We start from the raw sequence: 22,352 nt of genomic DNA, 5'->3' as shown, positions 1-22,352 counted from the left end.
GCCCGATGTGGGGCTCGATCCCAGGACCTTGAGATCATGACCTGAGCTGAGGGCAGAGGCTTTAACCCACTGAGCCACCCAGGCGCTCCAGTTCATTCTTTTTCTTTTTTTTTTTTTTTTAATTTTTTTTATCTATTTATTTGACAGAGAGAGAGAGATCACAAGTAGAACGGCAGGCAGAGAGAGAGGGGGAAGCAGGCTCCCCGCTGAGCAGGGAGCCCGATGCGGGGCTCGATCCCAGGACCCTGAGATCATGACCTGAGCCGAAAGCAGAGGCTTTAACCCACTGAGCCACCCAGGTGCCCCCAGTTCATTCTTAAAGTATACTTTTCTTGGATTTTGCCCAACTCCCATCCATAACCCACCTATGGCTGCAGAGCACGAACAAGTGGAGCTCCAACATAAATGCTGACATTCGCACTTACACTGAACAGGAAGAAGAAGGTACAAAAGTGAAAGAATAAAAATGGTTGAATTTCACTCATTCATCAGTGACATATATTGACTTATCTGCTATATTGGATCAGAGTTTTCAAATACCAAAAGTATATTTTCTCAGATTTTTTTTCATGGTGCGCTGTTTATACTGGACTAGCTACAGACAGGACATACGTGTTTACACTTAATTGCATTATTAACGTCTTCTGCGTTGTTTCTTAAGGCTAGACCAGGGGTCAGCAAATTTCTTCTGTAAAGGGTAAGATCATAAGTATGTCAGGCTTCGCAGACCATATCATTACAGCTGCTCCCCTCTGCTACTGGAGTGTGAAAGCCGCCACGGATGCTAGCAAATGAGTAGGCATGGCTGTGTTGCAATAAAACTTTATTTACAAGAAGAGTTGGAGTGGATTTGGCCCATGATCAACTCCTGGTGTAGACAATCAATAAAATAATAAAACCTGATTTATAACAAGTACCTGTGTCTCTGGGGTTAAAAACGCCTACCAGGACTGATTTCAGGCTACCAGTGTGATGTCACCGAAAACACAGTTGAATGGAAACGCACAGCAGCCTACCATTCTATCCACTGTCGTCCCACAGATGGGAAGATTCTCAAGAACATAGACAGTAGCAAAAGGTAGCAAGCAATTGGAAAGTGATGAGTTTGAGCGTTTTTCACCTTTGTTTTTAACATCATTAATTTAATTAAGTTTGCATAATTTAATTCTTAATGATCGCTAGGCTTAATGACTGGTCAGTGGAGTTCATGGAAACATAATAGGCTTTTACAAGCCCTTATGAGTCAGTTCCAGCACACCACTGTCATGGCAAAGGGAAGTTAAGTGTGGGGAGAAATGTAAACAGGGCAGAGGGCCGAGGGAGAGCAAAGTAAAAGCTTTGCTATTATTAAAAAAGGTGGAATGGGCCACATTCGCCAACCAGATGAGATTTGAGCAGGGACCTGAAGGCACACTGGAAGCAGCAGGACATGAGGGTGGGGGGGCGGTGCGGTGAAGGGCTGGCACAGAGGAGGGCTGCTCTGAAGGACCTGCCTAGCTGGCCACATGGGTAACCAGAAGAGCCTGTGGAAAACAGCTTTCCAGCCCCCAGTCGTTCAGCCAGTCCGTCGCCCAGCGAAGTGAGAACTACTCTCCACCATACCGCCTCTAGGGCAGGGAGGTGTGTAGGCATAGGGGCCGCTTAGCCCTGCCTTTTAGGGGTGACAGACCAAGCCTAGGCTACAGAACATCTTTGTCCATGTCAGTGTCCTTTATTATTAGGGTGAACAGGGGAGGTTAACGTTCTGTGACCCAAGGGAGAAGCCTGGAGGTGACTCAAGAGTGGGGGACACTCCCTCTCCCCTTCTCCCTTCTGTCCAACCCACTACTGGCTCCTCTTCTTGCCGGCATGAGTTCAGCCCTTACCACGTGGACTCTGGTGGGCTGCCTCGGGGCCCTCTACAACGGCCACTCAGCACCCAGGCGTCAAGGGCCTGGGGTCCCACTGTGTGCTACACACGGGAGAGCAACATTGCAGGCAGAGCAGGCTTCCTCTCAGGAAGTTCATGGGCCCGGGGGGAGGTTCCGCTAGAATATGGGCTTTCCAGTGACAGTTTTGTCTGTTCTATTCATTGATAAACCCCCAGAGCCTGGTAGGTCACAATAAGGATTTTTTGAAAAAGTGAAGTAAACAGTATTACCAATGACAAAGGTAATCCCAGGGGCTGGTGAACTCTAGAAGACCAGCCCACGGAGGCTGGACAAGTCTTCGTAGACCCGGTAACGAGGAATGGAGGAGTGGAAGTTGGCCGGGCAAAGGGGTGTGAGCTAGACTGCACTTTCTCAAAAGAGGGAATTTTGAAAACATAGGTGTGGAAAAGGATTATGAACAGTTTATATGTTGCTAGAGTAGAAAGAAGGGGCCCAGAGTACCTTGGCTGACTGTTTGGGGCTTTCCCACCAAGGGACTTGGAGTTTGTCTTGAGGCTCCAGAGACCCTCTGGAAGGGCTCTGGCAGCCAAGGCAAAGTGGCTAGATTTGGTGCTGGGGGCCTGGCCTGCTGGCCCTGCCACTCTGTCCTAGTCCGCGCTTTCCCCTCATGTGCTCACCTCCCTCAGAATCGGTGTCTGTCTGAGCATTTCACCCCCATGGGCAGGGAGTTCTCCATGCCCAGACTCTACTCTGGCAGAGACTCCCACAGCCACTTCCCATGTTCCGTCCGGTCTGGTCCTTCCACCTACACAGGAAACCCACCGGTGGGGAGGGAGCCTTACCCAGTGACACACAGCCTTGTGGACCAACTCCAAGGCTCTTGAGTGGAAAACCACCACTCTTTTTCTCCTTAGTTGTGCTGAAATACACATAACATAAAATTTACCGACTTAACCATTTTCAAGTGTACAGTTCGGTAGAGTTAAGCACAGTCTCCTTGTTGCGCAGCCATCACCACCATGCATCTCCAGAACTTGTTCTCATCTTGCAAAACTGAAGCTCAATACCCATGAAACATTGACTCCCTATCTCCCCCTCCTCCCAGGCTCTGGAAGTCAGCCTTCTGCTTTCTGCCTCTAGGAAAGTGACTGCTCTAAGTACCCCTTGTAAGTGGAATCGTACAACAGTTGTCTCTTTGTGTCTGGCTGATTTCACTTAGCACCGTGTCCTCCAGGTCCATCCATGTCATAGCCTATGTCGGAATTTTCTTCCCTTTTTAAGGCAGAATAATCTTCTACTGTATACCATATTTTGTTTATTCATCTATCCATGGCACTTGGATTACGTCTACCGTTTTTGGCTATTGTGAATAATGCTACTAGGAACATGGGTGTATGAATATCTCTTTAAGACCCCGCTTTAAATTCTTTTGGGTATATACCCACAACTAACTGGATGACACGATGATTCTATTTTTAATTTTTTGAGGAATTGCCATGCTGTTTTCTGTAGCGGCTGCACCATGGTACATTTCCGCCAACAGGACACAAGGGTTCCAGTTTCTCCACATCTTCACCGACTCTTATTTTCTTCCTCCACTTCCTCTTTCCTTTCTCCTCCTCCTCCTCCCCCTCCTTCTTGCTCTCCTTCCTCTTCCTCCTCCTTCTTCCTCAGCCATCCACAGGGTGTGAGGTCCCCTCTTGTTTCCTCTCATAGTCTGTGCTTTGGAAACTTTGAAGTCAGGTTGATTGGGATATCTTCTAATTCAGTAAAATTAGTCCTTTTCAGTGAACAGTTCCATGGGTTTTGACAAGAGCAAACCATCACAATCAATATATAGAATGTTTTTTTTTTTTAAGATTTTATTTATTTATTTGACAGACAGAGATCACAAGTAGGCAGAAAGGCAAGCAGAGAGAGAAGGAAGCAGGCTCCCTGCTGAGCAGAGAGCCTGATGTGGGACTCGATCCCAGGACCCTGAGATCATGACCTGAGCCGAAGGCAGCGGCTTAACCCACTGAGCCACCCAGGCGCCCAGTATATAGAATGTTTTATGATCCCCTCAAGTTCCCTCCCACCCCGTGCAATCTCTTTGCAATTAACCCCTTCTCCTTTCCTGGCGCTGGAAACAGCTGATGCATTTTCTGGTCCTACAGCTTTGCCTTTTCCAGACTATCATATAAATGGACTCCACAGTGCAGAGCCTTTTTTTTCCCCCAAAGGCTTTTATTTATTTATTCAAAAGACATCTCAAGTAGGCAGAGAAAGAAGAAAGGAAGCAGGCTCCCTGCTGAGCCGAGAGCCTGATGCAGGGCTCGATCCCACCACCCTGGGCTCATGACCTGAGCCAAAGGCAGAGGCTTTAACCCACTGAGCCACCCAGGCGCCCTTGCAAAGCCTTTTGAATCTGGAATTCTTCCCCTTCACACAACGCATCTCAGATAAGCACATCTCAGCAGGCAGTAGTTTGTTTTCACTGCTGAGTAATATTTCACTACTGAAATGAGTACGCTACTGTATGTTTCCTAATCATGGAATTACATCTGAACTGTGTTTTACGGTTTTGAATAAGGTTACCAAAAGCACGTGTGTGCAGGTTTTTGTGGGTATATAAGTTTTATTTCACTTGAGTAAATACCTAGGAGTGGGACTACTGGATCAGATGGTAATTGTATGTTTAACTTAATAAGAAACTACCAAACAGCTTTCCAAAGTAGTCGTTCTTTTTTTTTTTTTTTTTTTTTTTTTAATATTCCTGCCAGCAGTGTGGGACAGGTCTACTTGCTGCACATCCTGGGCAGAACTTGGTATTGTTGGGTTGTGTTTTTTAAATTAATTAACTTATTTGAGAGAAAGAGCATGAGGGGGAAAGAGAGAGAGAGAGAATCTGAAGCAGACTGTGCACTGAGTGTAGAGCCCGACACAGGGCTTGATTTCTCCACCGTGAGATCATGACCTGAGCTGAAACCAAGAGTCAGGTGCTCAACTGACTGAGCCACCCAGGTGCCCCAGGTTGTTTTTTTAAAAAAGCCATTCTAGGGGCACCTGGGTGGCTCAGTGGGTTAAGCCTCTGCCTTCGGTTCGGGTCCATGATCCTGGGGTCCTGGGATCGAGCCCGCATCAGGCTCTCTGCTCAGCAGGGAGCCTGCTTCCCCCCTCTCTCTGCCTGCCTCTCTGCCTAGTTGTGATCTCTGTCTGTCAAATAAATAAATAACACCCTTTAAAAAAATAAATAAATAAAAATTAAAAAGCTGTTCTAGTGGTATATAGTGGTACCTTACAGAAGTGTTGACGTTTCCCTAACAACTAATAATCTTGAGCATCTTTTCATGTGCTAATTTGCCATCTATTTATCTCCTCTGGTGAAGTGTTTGTTCAGGTCTTTGGCCCATTTTTTAAAAATTGGGTTGCTTTTGATGTGCCTGGGTGGTTCAGTCATTTGGGTGTCTACCTCTGGATCTTGGCTGGGGTGTTGATCTTGGAGTCGTGGGTTTGAGCCCCAAGTTGGTCTCCACTCTGGGTGTGGAGCCTACTTTTAAAAATAATAAAAATTGGGGTTTTTTGGTACTATTATGTTTGAGAGTTCTTTATAAATTCTGGATCCCTTTGTCAGACATATGATTTACAAGTATTTTCTGCAGTTTCTGGTTTATCTTTTCATTTTCTTAACTGGCCTTTGAAGAGCAAATTCTTACTTTTGATGAAGTCCAATTTATCAGTTTTTTAAATGGATTATGCTTTTGGTGTCGTGTCTAAGAAATATTTGTTTAGCCCCAAATCACCAAGTAAGTAATCATTTATTCCTGTGTTTTCTCCTCACCAATTTATAGTTTCAGGTTTTTATATTTAGGTCAATGACTCACTTGCATTAATTTTTTAAAAGATTTTATTTATTTATTTGACAGACAGAGAGAGTACAAGTAGGGGGAGCAGCAGGCAGAGGGAGAAGGAGATTCCCTACTGAGCAGGGCACCAGATGCGGGACTTAATCCCAGGACCCTGGAATCATGACGTGAGCAGAAGGCAGAGGCTTAACCAACTGAACTGCTTAGGCGTCCCTTGGTTATTTATTTTGCATTAATTTTTATATATAGTGTAAGGTATGAATCAAGGTTCTTCTATATGGATATCTAGTTATTCCTACAAAATTTGTTGAAAAGACTGTTCTCTTTCCTTTGAATTCCTTTGCACTCTTCTCAACAGTCGGTTGACCATATACGTATGGATCTACTTCTAGATTCTGTTTTTTTGATTTATACATCTATCCTTTTGCTAATATCATACTGTCTGGATTCCTTTACAGTAAGCTTTATACTCTGTCTTGATTACTATAGCACTTTATAGTAACACGCAAAATTACCTAGTGAGTTCTCCAACTTTCCTATTCTTTCTTTTTTTTCCCCCAAGTTTATTTATTTAAGTAATCTCTACACCCAACAAGAGTGGCCTGCTGTTCTGACTAAGCCAACCAGGCACCCCTTCTGTTCTTCTCAAAATTGTTTTGGCTATCATGCTTCATTTGCCTTTCCTTATGAGTTTTAAAATCAGCTTGATGATTTCTATACAAAATCCTCCTAAGATTTTGACGTTGTTCCTTGGACTTTTTATTCTGAGTTATCCTTTCTTTTTTGGGCACATTTGCAGTTGAGTCATTTTTCTCAACATGCTTCCTGCCAATAAAATTTTGAGGTTCAAAGGCCTCTTTTAATTTTTCTCAATTATTTTTGTAAATTCTGAAATGATTATAGATCTGTAGGGAGTTACGAAAGTAGTACAGTTTCTTCCAAGGGTGGCACCTTACAACATATACAGTACAAAAACCAGGAAACTGACATTGTATAATCCACAGACCTAATTCAGATTTTAGCAGTTTCACATGCATTCACTTGTGTGTGTATGTTCTATCACCACTAAGATCTCCCTTGTGCTATCTACCCCTCTCCCTGCATCCATCCCTAATCCTTAGAAACCACTAATTTGTTTTCCTTCTCTATAATTTTGTCATTTCAGGAATGTTATGTGAATAGAATCATAGAGCATGTGACCTTTTGAGAGGGGCTTTTTTCACTCAGCATAATGCTCTTGAGATCCACCCATGTTGTTGCTGTATCAATAGTTGCTTATAAACTTAAAAAATAACTATAGATTCACAGAAAATTCCAAGAAGATAAATGCATGGAGGTCCTATGACCTTTCACTCATTCCCCCCCACACCCAATGGTAACATCTTACACAACTACATTATAATATCAAAACCACTTGATCCATGTAACCACCACCACAATCAAGATGCAGAGCTGTGGTATCCTCAGGGTTCTTCATGCTCTAGACCCACCCATTTTTCCTCCCACCCTACCCCCTGGCAACCCCTCTTCCTTTCTATAATTTTGTCATTTCAATAATGTTCTATAAATGGAATCTTACAGTATGTAACATTACAAGTTTGGCTTTTTTTCACTCAGAATAATGCCCTCAATATCCACGTAGTTGTTGCATGTATCAATAATTTGTCCCCCCCCCCTTTTTTTTGATGAGTTTTATTCTACAGTATGGAATGTACCACAATTTGCTTAACTATTCATTCACTGAACAATATTTGAGTCATTGCTAATTTAGAGCTATTATAAAAGCTGCTGTGAACATTTATGTATAGGTTCTTGTACGGACATAGTTTTCATTTCTCTGTAGTAAGTGCCGAGGAATGCAATCACTAGATCATACAGTGTCTGTTTAGTTTTCTAGGAAGACACAAACTCTCTTCCATAGTGACTATATTATTTTACATTCCCACAAGCAACGTATGTATGATCTGTTTTCTCTGCACCCTGACCTGCTTTTGGTATGGTCACTATTTTTTAAAACTATTCTAGTAAGTGTGTAGTGATATCTACACTTGTAGTGTAGTATAGTGTGGTGTAGATACACCTTGGTTTTAATTTGCATTTCCCTAATGGTTATTGATGTTGAACATATATTTTTTTTAAGATTTTTATTTATTTATTTGACAGACAGTAGACAGAGAGGCAGGCAGAGAGAGAGAGGAGGAAGCAGGCTTCCCACTGAGCAGAGAGCCTGATGCGGGGCTCGATCCCAGGACCCTGGGATCATGACCTGAGCTGAAGGCAAAGGCTTTAACCTACTGAGCCACCCAGGTGCCCCTATGTTGAACATATTTTAATGTGTTGTTTGCCACTGCTCTATCCTCTTTGATGAATTAACGGTCTTTTGCCCATTTTCTAATTAGATTATTTGTTTGCTGTTGAGTTTTGAGAGTTCTTTATGTATTTTAGATTTGAGTCCTTTGTAATATACTTGCTTTGAAATATTTCCCCCATCTATATGCCTTTAATTTCCTCTTTTGGTCTTATTTTGCTAAGTAGGACTTCCAGTACCATGTTGTATAAAGATGATGAGAACAGTCATCCTTGGCTTGATCTTATCTTTCATCAGTAAATATGATGTTAGCTGTAGGTTTTCTGTAGATACCCTTTATCAAGTTCAAAGTTACCCTCTATTCCTAGTTTGTTGAGAGTTTTTATAATAATGGACATTGGATTTTGCCTAATGTTTTTCTACATCAGTTGATATGGTCATGTGAATTTTTCTTCTTGAGTTCATTACTGTGGTAGATTATATTAATTGATATTTGAATGTTGAACTATGCCTGCATGCCTGAATAAATTCCACTTGTTTTTTTCTAAATTTTTATTTATGAGAGAGAGAGCGAGCATGAACACGGGGAGAGGCAGATGGGGAGGGAGAAGCAGGCTCCCTGCCGAGAAGGGAGTCAGACTCGGAGCTCGATCCCAGGACCCTGGGTTCATGACCTGAGCCAAAGGTAGATGCTTAACCATCTGAGCCAATCAGGCACCCCAAATCCCACTTGGTTTTGGTGTTTAATTCTTTTTGTTTATTTCTGGATTGAATTTTTGCTAATATTTTGTTGAAGATTTTTGTGTCTGTTTTTGTAAGGCCTCTGGGTCCTTTATACAGTACCTGTACTACCCTTGAACTGGTATAGTGTTACTTGAGAGTAGACTTAAAATAGTTGTAAATATATATTATAGACTGTAGGGAAATGACTGAATTTTTTTTAAAAGAAGTGTAATTGATAGGCTAAGAAAGGCGAGAAAAATAGAATCACATAAAGTGCTCAAAACAAAATAAAGCAGAAAAACAGGGGAAGAAAGAAAAGGAAATATGGTGCCTGGGTGGCTCAGTCATTGGGTGTCTACCTTTGGCTCAGGTTATGATCCCAGGCTCCTGGGATCAAGCCCCAAGTCAGGCTCCCTGCTCAGTGGGGAGACTGCTTCTCCCACTCCCCCTGCTTGTGTTCCCTCTCTTGCTGTCTCTCTCTGTCAAATAATTAAATAAAGCCTTTTAAAAAATAAAGAACAAGTACAACAAATAGTTGAAAACATGATCAATGTTATGGCAGTTCTATCAATATTCACTTTAAGTGTGAATGGCCTGAATATATTCTAATTAAGAGACTGGAACTGTCAGAGTGGACAAAAAACCAAGACCTAATTATATGTTGTCTAAAAGAACCCCACTTTAAATATAAAGCCAAAGATAGTTTAAAAATAAAGGGATAGAAAAAGACATACCATCCTAACACTAATCAAAGGGAAGCTGGAGTAGCTATATCAACTTCAGGTAAAGCAGACTTCAGAACCAGAAACTTTATCTGGGATAAAGAGGATCATTAAATAATAAAGGAGTCCATAATCCAAGAAGACACAATAATCTTTAATATGTATGCCCCTAACAATAGAGTGTCAAAATATGTGAGGCAAAAACTGGTAGAACTCCAAGGAGAAATAGACAAATCCACCATTATAGTTGGAGACTTCAACACCTTTCTTTCAATATATATAAATCAAATGTGCAGAAAATCAGTAAGTGTAGAGTTGAACATCACCATCAGTGAACCTGATCTAACTGGCATTTATAGAATATTTCATCCACTAAACAGCAGAATACACATTCTTCTCAATCTCATATGGAACATTCATAACAGACCACATTCTGGGCCCCTAAAACACATCTTAACAGATCTAAAAGAATAGAAATCATACAAAGTATGTTCTCAAACCACAATGGCACTAAATTAAAGACCAATAATCATAGCTAGAAAAGTCCAAGATATTTGGAGATTAGACAGTACACTACTAAATAACACATGAATCACAGAAGAAATCTCAAAAAAACCTCAAATATATTTTGAACTGGGGCATCTGGGTGGCTCATCCAGGTAAGTGTCCAGCTCTTGATATCAGCTCAGGTCATGATCTCGGGGTCATGAGATTGAGCCCCACGGAGGGCTCTGCTATCAGCAGGGGTCTGCTTGAGATTCTCTCTCTCTCTCTCTGCCACCCCCCAACCCCCTCTGCGTGCTCTCTCTCTCTCTGAAAATAAGTAAATAAAATCTTTAACATTTTTTGAACTAAATGAAAGTGAAAATACAACTTATCTGAAGTGTAGGGTGAATGAAAACAGTGCTTAGAAAGGGAATTTTATAGCACTAGTGCCTATACTGGAAAAGAGGAAAGATCAGAGATTAATTTAAGCTTTCACCTTATAAAACTAGAGAAAGAAGGGCAGTTTAATTCTAAAGCAAGCAAAAGAAGAATAATAAAAATTAGAGCAGACATCAGTGAAATTGAAAACAAACCCAGTAGAGAAAATCAATGAACCCCACAAGTTGTACTTTGAAAAAGTAAATAAAATCAACAGAACTCTAGCCAACCTAACCAAGGAAAAAAGAAAAGAAGACACAAATTAACAATGTCAGAAATTTAAAAGAGGCCACCACTACTGATCCTAGGAACAGCAAAAGGATAATAAAGGAATACCAGGAACAACTCCATGCCCTCCAATTTGATAACGTAGATGAAATGTGTCTATTGTGTTGTGTTTTGTTTTATTTTGGTACTGTCTTTGTCTGGGTTTGGTAATACTAACCTCTTGAAATTACACTGAGAAGTGTTCCTTCCTATACTATTTTCTGAAAGAGATTGTGTAGAATTTGTATTAATTCTTCTAATAAATATTGGGTGGATTTCTCCAGTGAAACTATCTGGTGCTGGATATTACTTTTTCAAGAGGTGTGTGTGTGTGTGTGTGTGTGTGTTTTGCATTGACTACAAATTCGATGTAATAATTATAGGGCTATTTTTATTATCTATTTAATGTTGGGTGAGTTTTGGCAGTTTGTACTTTTGAGAATTTGGTCCTTTTCATCTAAATTGCCAAATTTGTGTGTGTAGAATTGTTCTTAGTAGACCCTTATTATCTCTTTAATGTCTGGGAACCCGTAGGGATATCCTCTGTTGCACTCATGAAATTGATAGTTTAGGTCTTCTCCTTTTTTTCCCTTTGTTAATTTTGTTAGAGGTTTGTCCATTTTATAGATCTTTCCAAAGAACCAGCTTTTTGTTCCTTTGATTTTCTCTATTGTTTTTCTATTTTCAGTTCTTTGGGATTTTTGCTCTGATTCTAGTTTAAGGCAAGAACTTAGATTATTAATTGGAGGTCTTTCTTCTTCTGAAAGTAAACGTTTAGTGCTGTAAATTTCTCTTTCAACATTGCTTTAGCTGTGCCCCACATATTTTGATACTTTGCATTCAGCTAAATTTTAAAAAGTGTTGTTGAGATCTACCCTTTGACCCACAGATTTTTTAGAAGTATGTTGTTTAATTTACATGTGTTTGGATTTTCCTGTCGCCTTTCTGTTACTAACTTGGATCTGTTTGGTTCCGTTGTGGTCAAGGGAACACACACTGCATAATTTTGATTGTTTTAAGTCTCTTGAGGTCGTCTTTGGGCTTAGGATATTGTCTGTTGGGGTCAATATTCCATGGGCACTTGAAAAGAATGTGTATCTCAGTGATGTTGGGTGGAGTGTTCTCTAAATGTCAGTCAGATCCTTTTGGATGATGGTTTTGTTAAGTTCTTACGTATTCTGCTGCTTTTCTGCTTAGTATTTCTATCAGTATTTAAAAAGATTTTATCTATCTATCTATCTATTTATTTATTTATTTATTGACAGAGAGTGAGAGAGAGAAAGAGAGAGAGGGAGAGCACAAGCAGGGGAGCAGCAGAGGGAGAGGGAGAAGCAGGCTCTCTGCTGAGCAGAAAGCCCGATGCACGGCTCGATCCCAGGACACATGACCTGAGCCAAAGACAGACGCTTAACTGACTGAGTCACCCAGTTGCCCCTCTATCAGTATTTTAGAGATGTGTTGAAGTCTCCAACTCTGGGAGTGGACTTGTCTGTTTCTCCTTTCGGTTCTCTCAATTTGGTGTCTATACATTTAGGATTGCTTTGTCTTCCTCATGGTGTGACTCTGTTATCATTACGTAATGTAACCTCTTTTCTTGGTGATTTTCTTTTATCTGATTTTAAGATGGCAGATTCTGCTGTCTTTTGATTACTGTTTGTATGGCATATCTTTTTCAATCCTTTTATTTTCAACCTACGTGTGTCATGATACTTGAAGTGAATTTCTTGTTGATAGCTTTTATTTGGGCCATTTTTTCATATGTTATTTTGCAGGTCTCTCTCATTTTTAAATGATGTATTTAGGCCATTTCCTGTTCATATAATTATTTGTGTCTTAGCGCTTCCATTTGCCATTTTATTGTTTGTTTCCTCTGCTTTTCATTCCTCTGTTCCATTTTTCCATCCTTCCTGTGTTACTCAAACATTTTTTAGGATTCCGTTTTTTATTTAATCTATGGTGTTTTCTTTCTTTCTTTAAGATTTTATTCTTTATTTTTTTAAAGCTTTTATGTATTTATTTGACAGACAGAGATCACAAGTAGGCAGAGAGGCAGGCAGAGAGAGAGGAGGAAGCAGGCTCCCTGCTGAGCAGAGAGCCCAGTTCAGGGCTTGATCCCAGGACCTTGAGATCATGACCTGAGCCTAAGGCAGAGGCTCAACCCACTCAGCCACTCAGGGGCCCCAAGATTTTGTTCTTTAAAGTAATTTAAACTCACAACCCTGAAATCAAGAGCTGCATGCTCCATGGATTGAGCCAGCCAGGGGCCCTCTTTGGTCATTCTTTTAGGGTAGGTCTTCAGACAGCAAATTCTCTTAATATTTCTTTATTTGAGAATGCCTTGATTTCTTATTCCTCAAAGGTCTTCTCACTGGGTATAGCATGTCAGAGATAAACAAATTATTTAAAGTAGGAAAGACAGGGATGCCTGGGTGGCTCAGTTCTCTCCTCAGCAGGGAGCCTGCTTCCCGCACCCCCTGCCTGCTCTCTGCTTATTTGTGATCTCTGTCTGTCAAATAAATAAAATCTTAAGAAAAAAAACACACTGTTGTAATAGGAAAAAGAACCCAGTGTGAACTGAAGTCAACTTTGATTTGTACAGAGATGACTCAGCATCTTAAGGAATTTGGGAATAGGGACGGATTGAGGGAGGTGCTGTAGAGTTAAGGAAGTGAAAATTTACAGAAAGCAGAAAGGGGATATTGGGCCATGTGAAACCCATCTAGGTTTGCTAACTGGCACTACTGATGTTAGGCTCCTACCCTCCCACAGAGATGTGTATCTTGCTGTTGGCAGACAGGGGTCCTATCTTCAGGGGTTAGCGGGAACAAACAGTGAATTCATTTGGCAGTCTTGCATTTTCTCAGGCAGTCACTTTAAGGGGTCTGGGGTCATCCTAGGAATTAAGTCTTGAGCTGTTAAAAACTATGTTAGTGTTTGTTTAAATCTTTATAGACCAAGGTTAAGGCCTGGTCAAAAAGAGGGCTCAGAGGAGCCCGGGTAGAGCTTGGTCAAGGCGAGAGTCTTTGTCAAGCACTCTGGATTGACTGTGCTTTCCTTCACTGCTTCAAACTCTTGTGCTACTTTTGCTCTGGCCTCCATGGGTCATGAGAACCTGCTGCAACTGAACTGTAGTTCTCCTCTCCGTAAGACAGCATTTCTCTATCTCCGTCAGATAGCATTTGACTTGGGTTTTCAAAAGTTTGATTATGGTATGTGTCATCATGGATTCATTTGGGTTTATGTTAGAGATTCGGTCAGCTTTTTGAACCTGGAGGTTCAAGTCTTTGTTGAACTTGGGAAATTTTCAGCCATTATTTTCTTGAATGTTGTTCCAGCTTCACTTCCTTTTCCTCGCCACCTGGGACCCCAGCGACAGAAATGTTCAATCTTTTGTTACTGTCTTCCAGGTTCCTCAGGCTCTGTTGGTTCGTTCTTTCTTTCTTAATATAATTTTCTCCTTTTCAGATTGTGTATTTCTACTGTTCTCTCTTCAAATTCACCAATCCTTTCATACATGATCTCCATTCTTCTACTGAGCCTCTCCAGTAAGGTTTTTGTTGTTTTGCTGTTGTTTTAAAATTTGGTTTCTGTATTAATTTCCTAGACCTACCTGCTGTAACAACTGGCTTGACAGCTTAAAACTGTAGAAGTTATTTCACACAGTACTGGAAGCCAAGAGTCCAAAAATCAAGGTGTTAATTCTATCTGTAGGCTCTAAGGGAGACTCTGCCCCAAGGCTAACTAGCTTCTGGTGATTGCCAGCAATCCCTGGTGTTCCTTGGCTGACAGACCTATCATCCTGGTATTTGCCTCCATCTCATATGTTGGTCTCCTTTGGGTATCTTTCTGTGTTTTCACATAGTCTTCCTACAGAAGAGATGAGTTATTGGATTTAGTGCCCACACTAATCCAGTATGACCTCATTTTACCTAATTATTTCTGCAAAGACTCTATTTCCAAATAAGGTTATGTTCTGTAGTACTGAATAGACATGAATTTTTAGAGAACGCTATTCAACCCAGCACAGTAATTTTTTCTTCAGTTCTAAGATTTCTATTTTCTTTATGTCTTCTATTTTTTTCCTGAGTTTTGTTATTTTTTAAATTTATTTCAGGCATGTTTGTTGAAGCATTTTTATAGTGGCTATCTTAAAATCAGAGTCAGATAAAGCCAGCAACGCTGTGATCTGTTGGCATCTGTTGTTTGTCTTTTCTTACCCAAATTGAGATTTTCCTGGTTCAAGGTATGATGCATTATTTTCAGTTATTACCTAGACGTTTTGGAAGTTATGTTATGAGACTCTGGGATCTCATTTAAATCTTCTGTTTTAGCAGGCTCAGATGACCTGGGCCAGTGAGACGGGGGGCACCAACTCTTTATCATCAGGTGAGAGTGAAAATTGAGGCTAGGTGCGTGACCCCACTCATACCACCCAGTAGGGCAAGGGCAGGTTTATTTCATTATGGCTGGGCAGAGATTGACATCTAGGCTCTACACTTGGCCTCCTTTATACTGGGGGAAGGGAGTGTTGCCTCATTATTGCTGGATGGGGATGGCAGCGTGGTTCTGCACATGGTCTCCTCTGACACCATGGAAATGGGGAGGGATTTTGGGGGAAGGGTACTAGTTACTGCTCGGCAGTGATGAAGCCGAGTCTCTCACCTGGTCTCCAAGCTCTCACACCACTCAGAGGTGAAGTGGGGGAGTTGCCCTGTTACCTTTTGTTACAGGACAAATATTGAAGTCTGGTTTTCCCTGTTTTTGTTAGTCGAGGCTGGGAATGGTTTTTCCTCTAGTATTGCTGGAGTAGGACATTTAATGTGAGAAGATTTCTGTCTTGCTAGGGTGCCCCTTTCTCAGTCCTTTGACAAGAGAAAACAGGCTTTTCATGGGGACAATTTTTACCTGTGCCTATTTGGCATTTCCAGGTTGCAGTCTTCTCCAGACCCCAGCAAAAAGGAAACCTACTAGGTTTCCTGATTGATCTGCCTTCTTATGTTTGTTTGAGGTATAATGACCAGCATTTTAAGCTGTACTTAGTGGGAGGGATAGAGAGGAATGCATCTACTCCGTTTCGTTCATGACCAAAAATCCTGTTGTTATTTTATACTCTCTTTATCCCTATATATCCAAGCTGGAGATGTTTCTCGATCTATAATCCTTTTAAGAACTTGTAGGTCACTCTGAATCTTATTCAGGGCACACTAATAGACAAAAGCCATGCCCACAATTTCTTTGAAATAAACCCTTCTCTGCATTAGGCTTCTGCTGGAATGGCTAAGGACAACTCCCCCAAGCTTTCTAGAACCCTTGTTGTTTGAGTCAAAGGATTAGTGAGGCACACCTATAATTTCTTTAGCGATCTTTTATCTGACTGAATAGTACTCTGAGGCATTGCCTTTAATCTCCCTGAGATGTAAACTCAAGATTTTGTAGCCATAGTCTCAGTTTCATTTTTTTTTTTTTAAGATTTATTTATTTGAGAGGGAGAGGGAGAGAGAAAACACAAGGGAAGGGAGGGGCAGAGGGAAAGGGAGAAGCAGATTCCCCCGATGAGCAGGGAGCCCAACGAGGGCCTCCATCCCAGGACCCCGGGATCATGCTCTAAGCCGAAGGTTAAGCTTAGATGCTTAACAGACTGAACCACCCAGGCGCCCCCTCAGTTTCATTTTTGGGACCATGTTGTTTTGGATGTTTTCAATGCCCTGGATTTGAGGTTTGCTAGGAAACCACTTAATGTTATGATCATTTGCCATTTGGAGTGGCTGAGAATTTCGTAGCATGAAGTCCCAATTCCCTCAAATTCAACAATGCTTCCTTTTAGCTCTGGGTTTCTCTGCCTTGGCACTGCGGACACTCAGGGCAGGATGAGTGTTTGTGTTGGAGGGCAAGGGTGAGAGGGCCTGTCTTGTGCACTAGAGGATATTTAAGAGTATCTCTGGCCTCTACCAACTAGATGTCAGTAGCAGCCTTTCCATTCTGACAACCAAAAGCGTCTCAGACATTGCCAATGTCCCCCCCGGGAGGTGGCCTCGCTGTCACTTGGGAACTGCTGCTTTATTCCTTTCTCCCTGCTGGCATTTTACTGTCAGTAGCAAGAAGAAACTAGGTGGCACCTTGACCACCTCGCTTGGCAATGTCCGCAGCCCCATCACCCAGTTCATTGCGCACACTCCCTCCTCTCCTCTTTCCTGCCGGCACGGGTCTGCGAGGCTCAGGTCTGTTAACCTCTGGGTCCTGACATAAAGAGCTTCCTCTTCCCACGGTTTCCAGGAGCATTTACCCACTTTCCCGTCTGTCCTGGCTGTGGCCTTATTAAAGGCTTCTCTCAGCAGCTTTTCCAAAGCCCTTTGACAGCACTCTTCTCTGTCTGTGGCCAGTTCTAACGCCACGGCCGCGCTCTGGAGCTGACACAGCAGCGCTCTACCCCAGTACCAAAGTCTCTGCACCATACCTATTGCCCCATGGCATTACACCTTAGCAGTTTGATACGAGTATTCGGTATCACAAAGGCTTTGGGCAGCAGGAATCCAGGAATGCTCTCCCTGAAATGGCTCTGCCTCAGTCTCAGTCTCTCACGAGGTTGCAGGCAAGCTGCTGGCCAGGACTGCGGTCCTCCCAAGGCACTACCAGGGCTGGTGGATCTGTTTCCCTGCTCACTCATGCCGTTTGCTGGCAGGCCTCTGCTCTTCCTGGCTGTTGGCCGGAATCTTCTCTTGCTTGCCACGTGGGCCTCTCCTCGTGGCTGTTGACAACATTGTAGCTGGCTTCCCCCAGAGTGACGGATCCAAGCAACAGAGGACACACACCCTAGATGGAAGCTGTGGTCTTTTGTTTTTTTTTAATCCTAATTTTGGACAGGATCCACCATCATTTCTTACTGGTCACCCGGAGTAACCTTGATTCAGTGTAGCAGAGGACTACACAAAGGTATGACTAACAAAAGGCACTGAGTCCTGGGGGCTATTTGGGTGGCTGGCTGCTGCATTTCAATTTCATTCAATTCAGGATATTTTTCTAATTTCCTTTTGGACTTCATTTTTGACTCATGAGTTATTGTGAAGTGTTGTATTTTATTTCCAAGTATTGGGGGTGTTTCCCAGGTATCTTTATTAGTTATATAATTATATTTCAATTCTTGTATAGTCATATCAACATTTTATATGATTTAAACTCTCTTAAATGTGTTGAGGTTTGTTTTGTAGCCTAAACCATGATGAATCTTGGTGAATGTTTTATGTGCAGTTGAAAAGAAAGTTTACTGTTGTGGGTAAAGTGTTCTAAAAGTGTCAGTTGGAACAAGTCAGTTGATAGTGTTCAGGCTTCCTATTCTGCTCCTTTCTTTGTCCTGCCTACTTGTTTTATTGATTACTGAGAGAGCAGTATTGAATTCTCTAACTGAAATATAGATTTTTCTCTTTCTATTTTAGGTCTATTGGTTTTTACTTCATCTATTTTTGAAACTCTGTTATTAGATGTAGTCACATTTATAATAGTGGAATCTTCTTGGTGAATTGAATCTTTTATTGTTATGAATATCCCTCTTCATCATTGGTAATAGTCTTTTTGAAGTTTACATTTGTCTGGTATTAATATTGCCACTCCAATTTACTTTGATTACTGTTTGTATGGTATATCTCATTCCACTCATTTACTTTTTTTTAAAATTAATTTATTTGACAGACAGAGATCACTAGTAAGCAGAGAGGCAGGCAGAGAGAGAAAGGGGGAAGCAGGCTCCCCGCTGAGTGGAGAGCCCGATGTGGGACTCGATCCCAGGACCCTGAGATCATGACCTGAGCTGAAGGCAGAGGCTTTAGCCCACTGAGCCACCCAGGAACCCTTCCATTCACTTACTTTTAACCCATATATTTCTATATAGTTAAATTGGGTTTCTTGTAGACAGTACATTATTGCCTTTTGCTTTACTTCCCACTCTACTAGTCTGCCTTTTAACTGGTTGTCTTTCATTGACAGTTGGATTTAAAACATATATCCTGCTATTTGTTTTATAGTTAACATCTTTTTTTACCCTCACTTTTTCTCTTTTTCTTCCTTACTTTGGAATAATTACATTTTTTTCAGGGAAAAACATCCATCTGTTAGGTACCAAAAATAGAGAATAAGACTTATTGCATTTGATCGAAACAGTTGATTACTCATAGCACACCAAGCAACATGAACAGTAGCACAGTTGTGTGTTCATTGGTTCCTTTGGCCCCAAGTCCGACAACTGATATGGTGGTCCCAGATGCACAAGACAGACACAGTGGGTTTACACTCTGGCTGAGGAGCCAGACCCAGAACTTTTATAGCAAGCAGTAAGCAAGCCTGCCTTGATTTGAGAAAGACATGATCTGATCTCTCAAGCTCTATAAACAATCAGCTTCCTAGGCAAGGGCCCATGTGAAAGAGAAGTCAGATCCTTGCGATCTTGACATAGTCAGTAAGACACATGGAACACAAAAAGGCTCAGGGAGGGGTACCTGGGTGGCTCAGTGGGTTAAAGCCTCTGCCTTCGGCTCAGGTCATGATCCCAGGGTCCTGGGATGGAGCCCCACAATGGGCTCCCTGCTCAGCAAGGAGCCTGCTTCCCCCTCTCTCTCTGCTTGCCTCTTTGCCTACTAGTGATCTCTGCCTGTCAAATAAATAAACAAAATCTTAAAAAAAAAAAAAAGGCTCAGGGAGAATGCCTCCCCATATTTTTATTATCCCACTTTGTCTCCATATTGGCCTGTTATTTATACTTCTTTAAAAAAAATTTTAGTGGTTGCCCTTGCATTTACTATATATCTTCAATTAATCAAAGTCAATATTCAAATAATGTTATTACCACTTCTTACATAGCAGAGGACCCTTCAACAGTCTATTTCCAGCTCCTTATCCCATCATTTTTATTGCTATTGTTATACATTTTACTTTAGTGTATGCTATCTATCCACAACCTATTGCTACTTGTTAAAATTGAAGTGTGGTGATATACAATTTTACATTAGTTTCAGATGTACAACATAGTCATTCAACAATTATATACATTACAAAATGCTCACCACAGTAAATGTACTTACCATCTGTCACCACACAAAGTTATTGACTGTATTCCCAGTGCTACACTTTCCATCCCCGTGACTTCTCACACAAAAGAGTAGTGTGTGGCCACTTTAGATAGTCAGTTGTCTTTAGATAGTCAGTTGTCTTACAACGTGATTAAAAACAGAAAACTGTCTCTTCTGTTTACCTTTATTCTGTTCATTTCCAGAGATCTTTACTTCTTTATGTAGATCTTTCTGGAGGCAGAAAAAATGTGATACCAGAGAGAAACCTGGATCTACATAAGGAAATGAACTTTCCTTACCCTTCTGCATGGAGGCCCCGTCTTCCTCCCACCTCACAAGTGGGCCAGTGCCTGCGTCCCATTTCTTCTTGGAGGCTCCTGTCCTTCTTTGGAATTCAGGTTAATTGGTTGCTCTGCAGCCTCAGCTCTCTGATGGGTTTGACGAAAGTTGTAATTTTATAGACTACCTAACAATTTTTTTAAATTGTGATTAGTGTGGCAATGATGCACTTCCCAGCTTTCTGCATCCTGGATGGAAGCCAGAGTCTCAGCCATCTACTTTTCCATGGCTCCCTCCACTTCCTTTGCCATCTGCTCCGGAGGCTGCTACCTGGGTCTTTCTCTTGCCTGATGCCCTTCCAGCTTAGCCCCCTGAATTATCTCTAGCTTCGATGCTTTTCCCTTTCTACCCCTTCATGTGGCAACTATCGGACAAAGAGAAGGAATGGAGGTTCCAAATCTGTCACCATCTTCAAGACAGGTCAAAATAATCCTTGGAGTTCTGTTCCTAGGGATAAGCCCGGAACGGGGAGAGGAAGTGGCTTTGGGAGCTGAGCTCTCACCCACCATACTACTGAGCTGGCCTCATTCCTCTGTGCTAGGAAGTGGGACCAAGAATCTACTTCATCCATTAATGAGGAATAAGAATCCAACTGACTAAAACATTTCTTGGGAGATGAAAACTGCAACAGGATAGAAGGGGAACAGACTGGGAGCAGTGGTTACAAGCACAGCCTCTGGAAGCAGCCTATGTGGATTTGAATTCCATCACTTATTTGCTGTATGTATGGCTTGGACAAGTCCCTTCACCTCTCCGTCTGTCAGTTTCTGGATCTGTCAAATGGAGATCATAATAGTATTTACCTCACAAAACTGATAAGACAATTAAAAGTTAATATATATAAAGCACTTATAATAGCAACAGATATTTAACAAACTCTGTAGAAGTACTATTAGGGTGTACTTCCTATAATTTCAGAAATTCACGGAAGAAAACACTTTCCTCCCTTTCTCAGAACCCATTACAATCGAAACACCTAATGTTTATTGAGCATCTCCAAAGTACCCACATCCTGTACTAGGCATTTTATATGAATTATCTCATAAGTGGTGGGGATTAATTATTCCTACCTAATAAGTAAGGAAATCAAGGAACAGAGAAATTAAGTGTTTACACAGCTGGCTAGATGCAGAGCTAGGTTTGCAACCCTGGAGGGTCAGACTACCACGCCCGTGCTCTTAACCACTTGCCTCCCACAAACTAAACTTTTTGCTTGTAAAATAGGGGGAACGCTGCTTGCTGTTATTTCTCTCACAGGGTTGTTTCGAGATCCCACTAACAATAGAAGAAGCAGTGCTTTGGCTATTTGTACAGGGCTTGTCCTCTGACAGGGAAACCCGCATGTGTCATGGCTCCATCCCTTTGCACATCCCCCCCCCCCCAACTTCTCTGCTTGTTGAACTCATTTCTTGAAGACTCGGCTCAGATATCAGCACTTAGATTTTTATTCTAACAATGGAGGGATTTAAGCAGGGGGTGGCGTTTTGAACGCAGACTTGGTTTTGAAATGCTGATTGACTGCTGTGTGTCGCGGGGAGGAGAGGGGAGGGGAGAGGGATGCAATGTAGCAGGGCCAGAGCGAGTACGGGAAACCCAGGTCGAAGGCTACCGGAGGAACCAAGGGAGAGAGGGTAGTGGAGACGGCGAGGAATGGTGGATTGAAAAGTTATTTAGGGCAGAGAATCGACAAGGAATGGAGGAGTATTTAGCACAGGACCGGGAGGTGCTAAGGAGGAATTCTGGCTTGCTCGCGGATGCTTGTTGAGTGAATGAACGAATGACCCCATGGAAGAGGTATTCCCGACAGAAACCCCCGACCCCGTCCTGTTCCCGCGGCTTCTGGAGTTGTGAGCACAAGTGGATGGGTGGGAGGGAGGAGGAGAAGAATGGGAACAGAATCTCAGTACAGTACTGCCAGATTAGACACTTACGGCCCAGGTTTGAGCAGGAGGCGCGGAGAGGCGGGCAAGAGTTTTTCCTCTGTCCGCCCGCAGTCAGCACCTCGCCCCTCCACCCCCGCCACCCTGGACGCGCTGCGCCCATGTTCGCGCCCTGGAGGACTTGGCTCCACGCCGGCGTCTCGGGGTGCGGCGCGGCGGCCCACCCCTGCAGCCCTGACCCGCCTCGTCCGGGCGCCCACCCCGCCCAGGGCGCTGGAAGGCTGGGCGGCGGTTCGGTGCGGTCCCGGAGCCAGAATCCGGGGCTGCCGGGTGAGTCCCAGGGTCAGGCGGACCCTCCGCCGCGGCGCACCTGCCCTGATGGGCGGCACCGGGTCAGTGCCCTCCCCGCTCCAGCGG

At 42.5% G+C, this 22,352-nt stretch overlaps 2 protein-coding genes across 4 annotated transcripts in view; both read left to right on the top strand.

The window, feature by feature from the left end:
* DBNDD2 (dysbindin domain containing 2) overlaps positions 1–22,352 on the top strand; it is a 40,972-nt gene that overhangs the window by 14,071 nt on the left and 4,549 nt on the right. Inside the window, exon 1 of one of the 3 annotated variants that reach the window (XM_032350539.1) lies at positions 21,654–21,849. The exons of 1 other annotated variant lie outside the window; for it this stretch is intronic. The gene's annotated coding sequence lies outside the window, so the exon portion shown is untranslated. Of the gene's footprint in view, positions 1–21,653; positions 21,850–22,186; positions 22,328–22,352 lie in introns of those variants that run through there. One more of the 3 variants, XM_032350537.1, reaches the window with a different exon arrangement.
* SYS1 (SYS1 golgi trafficking protein) overlaps positions 1–22,352 on the top strand; it is a 39,202-nt gene that overhangs the window by 14,531 nt on the left and 2,319 nt on the right. The window lies entirely within an intron of this gene.

This window comes from Mustela erminea, chromosome 7 (assembly GCF_009829155.1).
Source record: "Mustela erminea isolate mMusErm1 chromosome 7, mMusErm1.Pri, whole genome shotgun sequence".
Lineage (NCBI taxonomy): Eukaryota > Metazoa > Chordata > Mammalia > Carnivora > Mustelidae > Mustela > Mustela erminea.
This window is presented reverse-complemented; position numbering and strand designations above follow the sequence as displayed.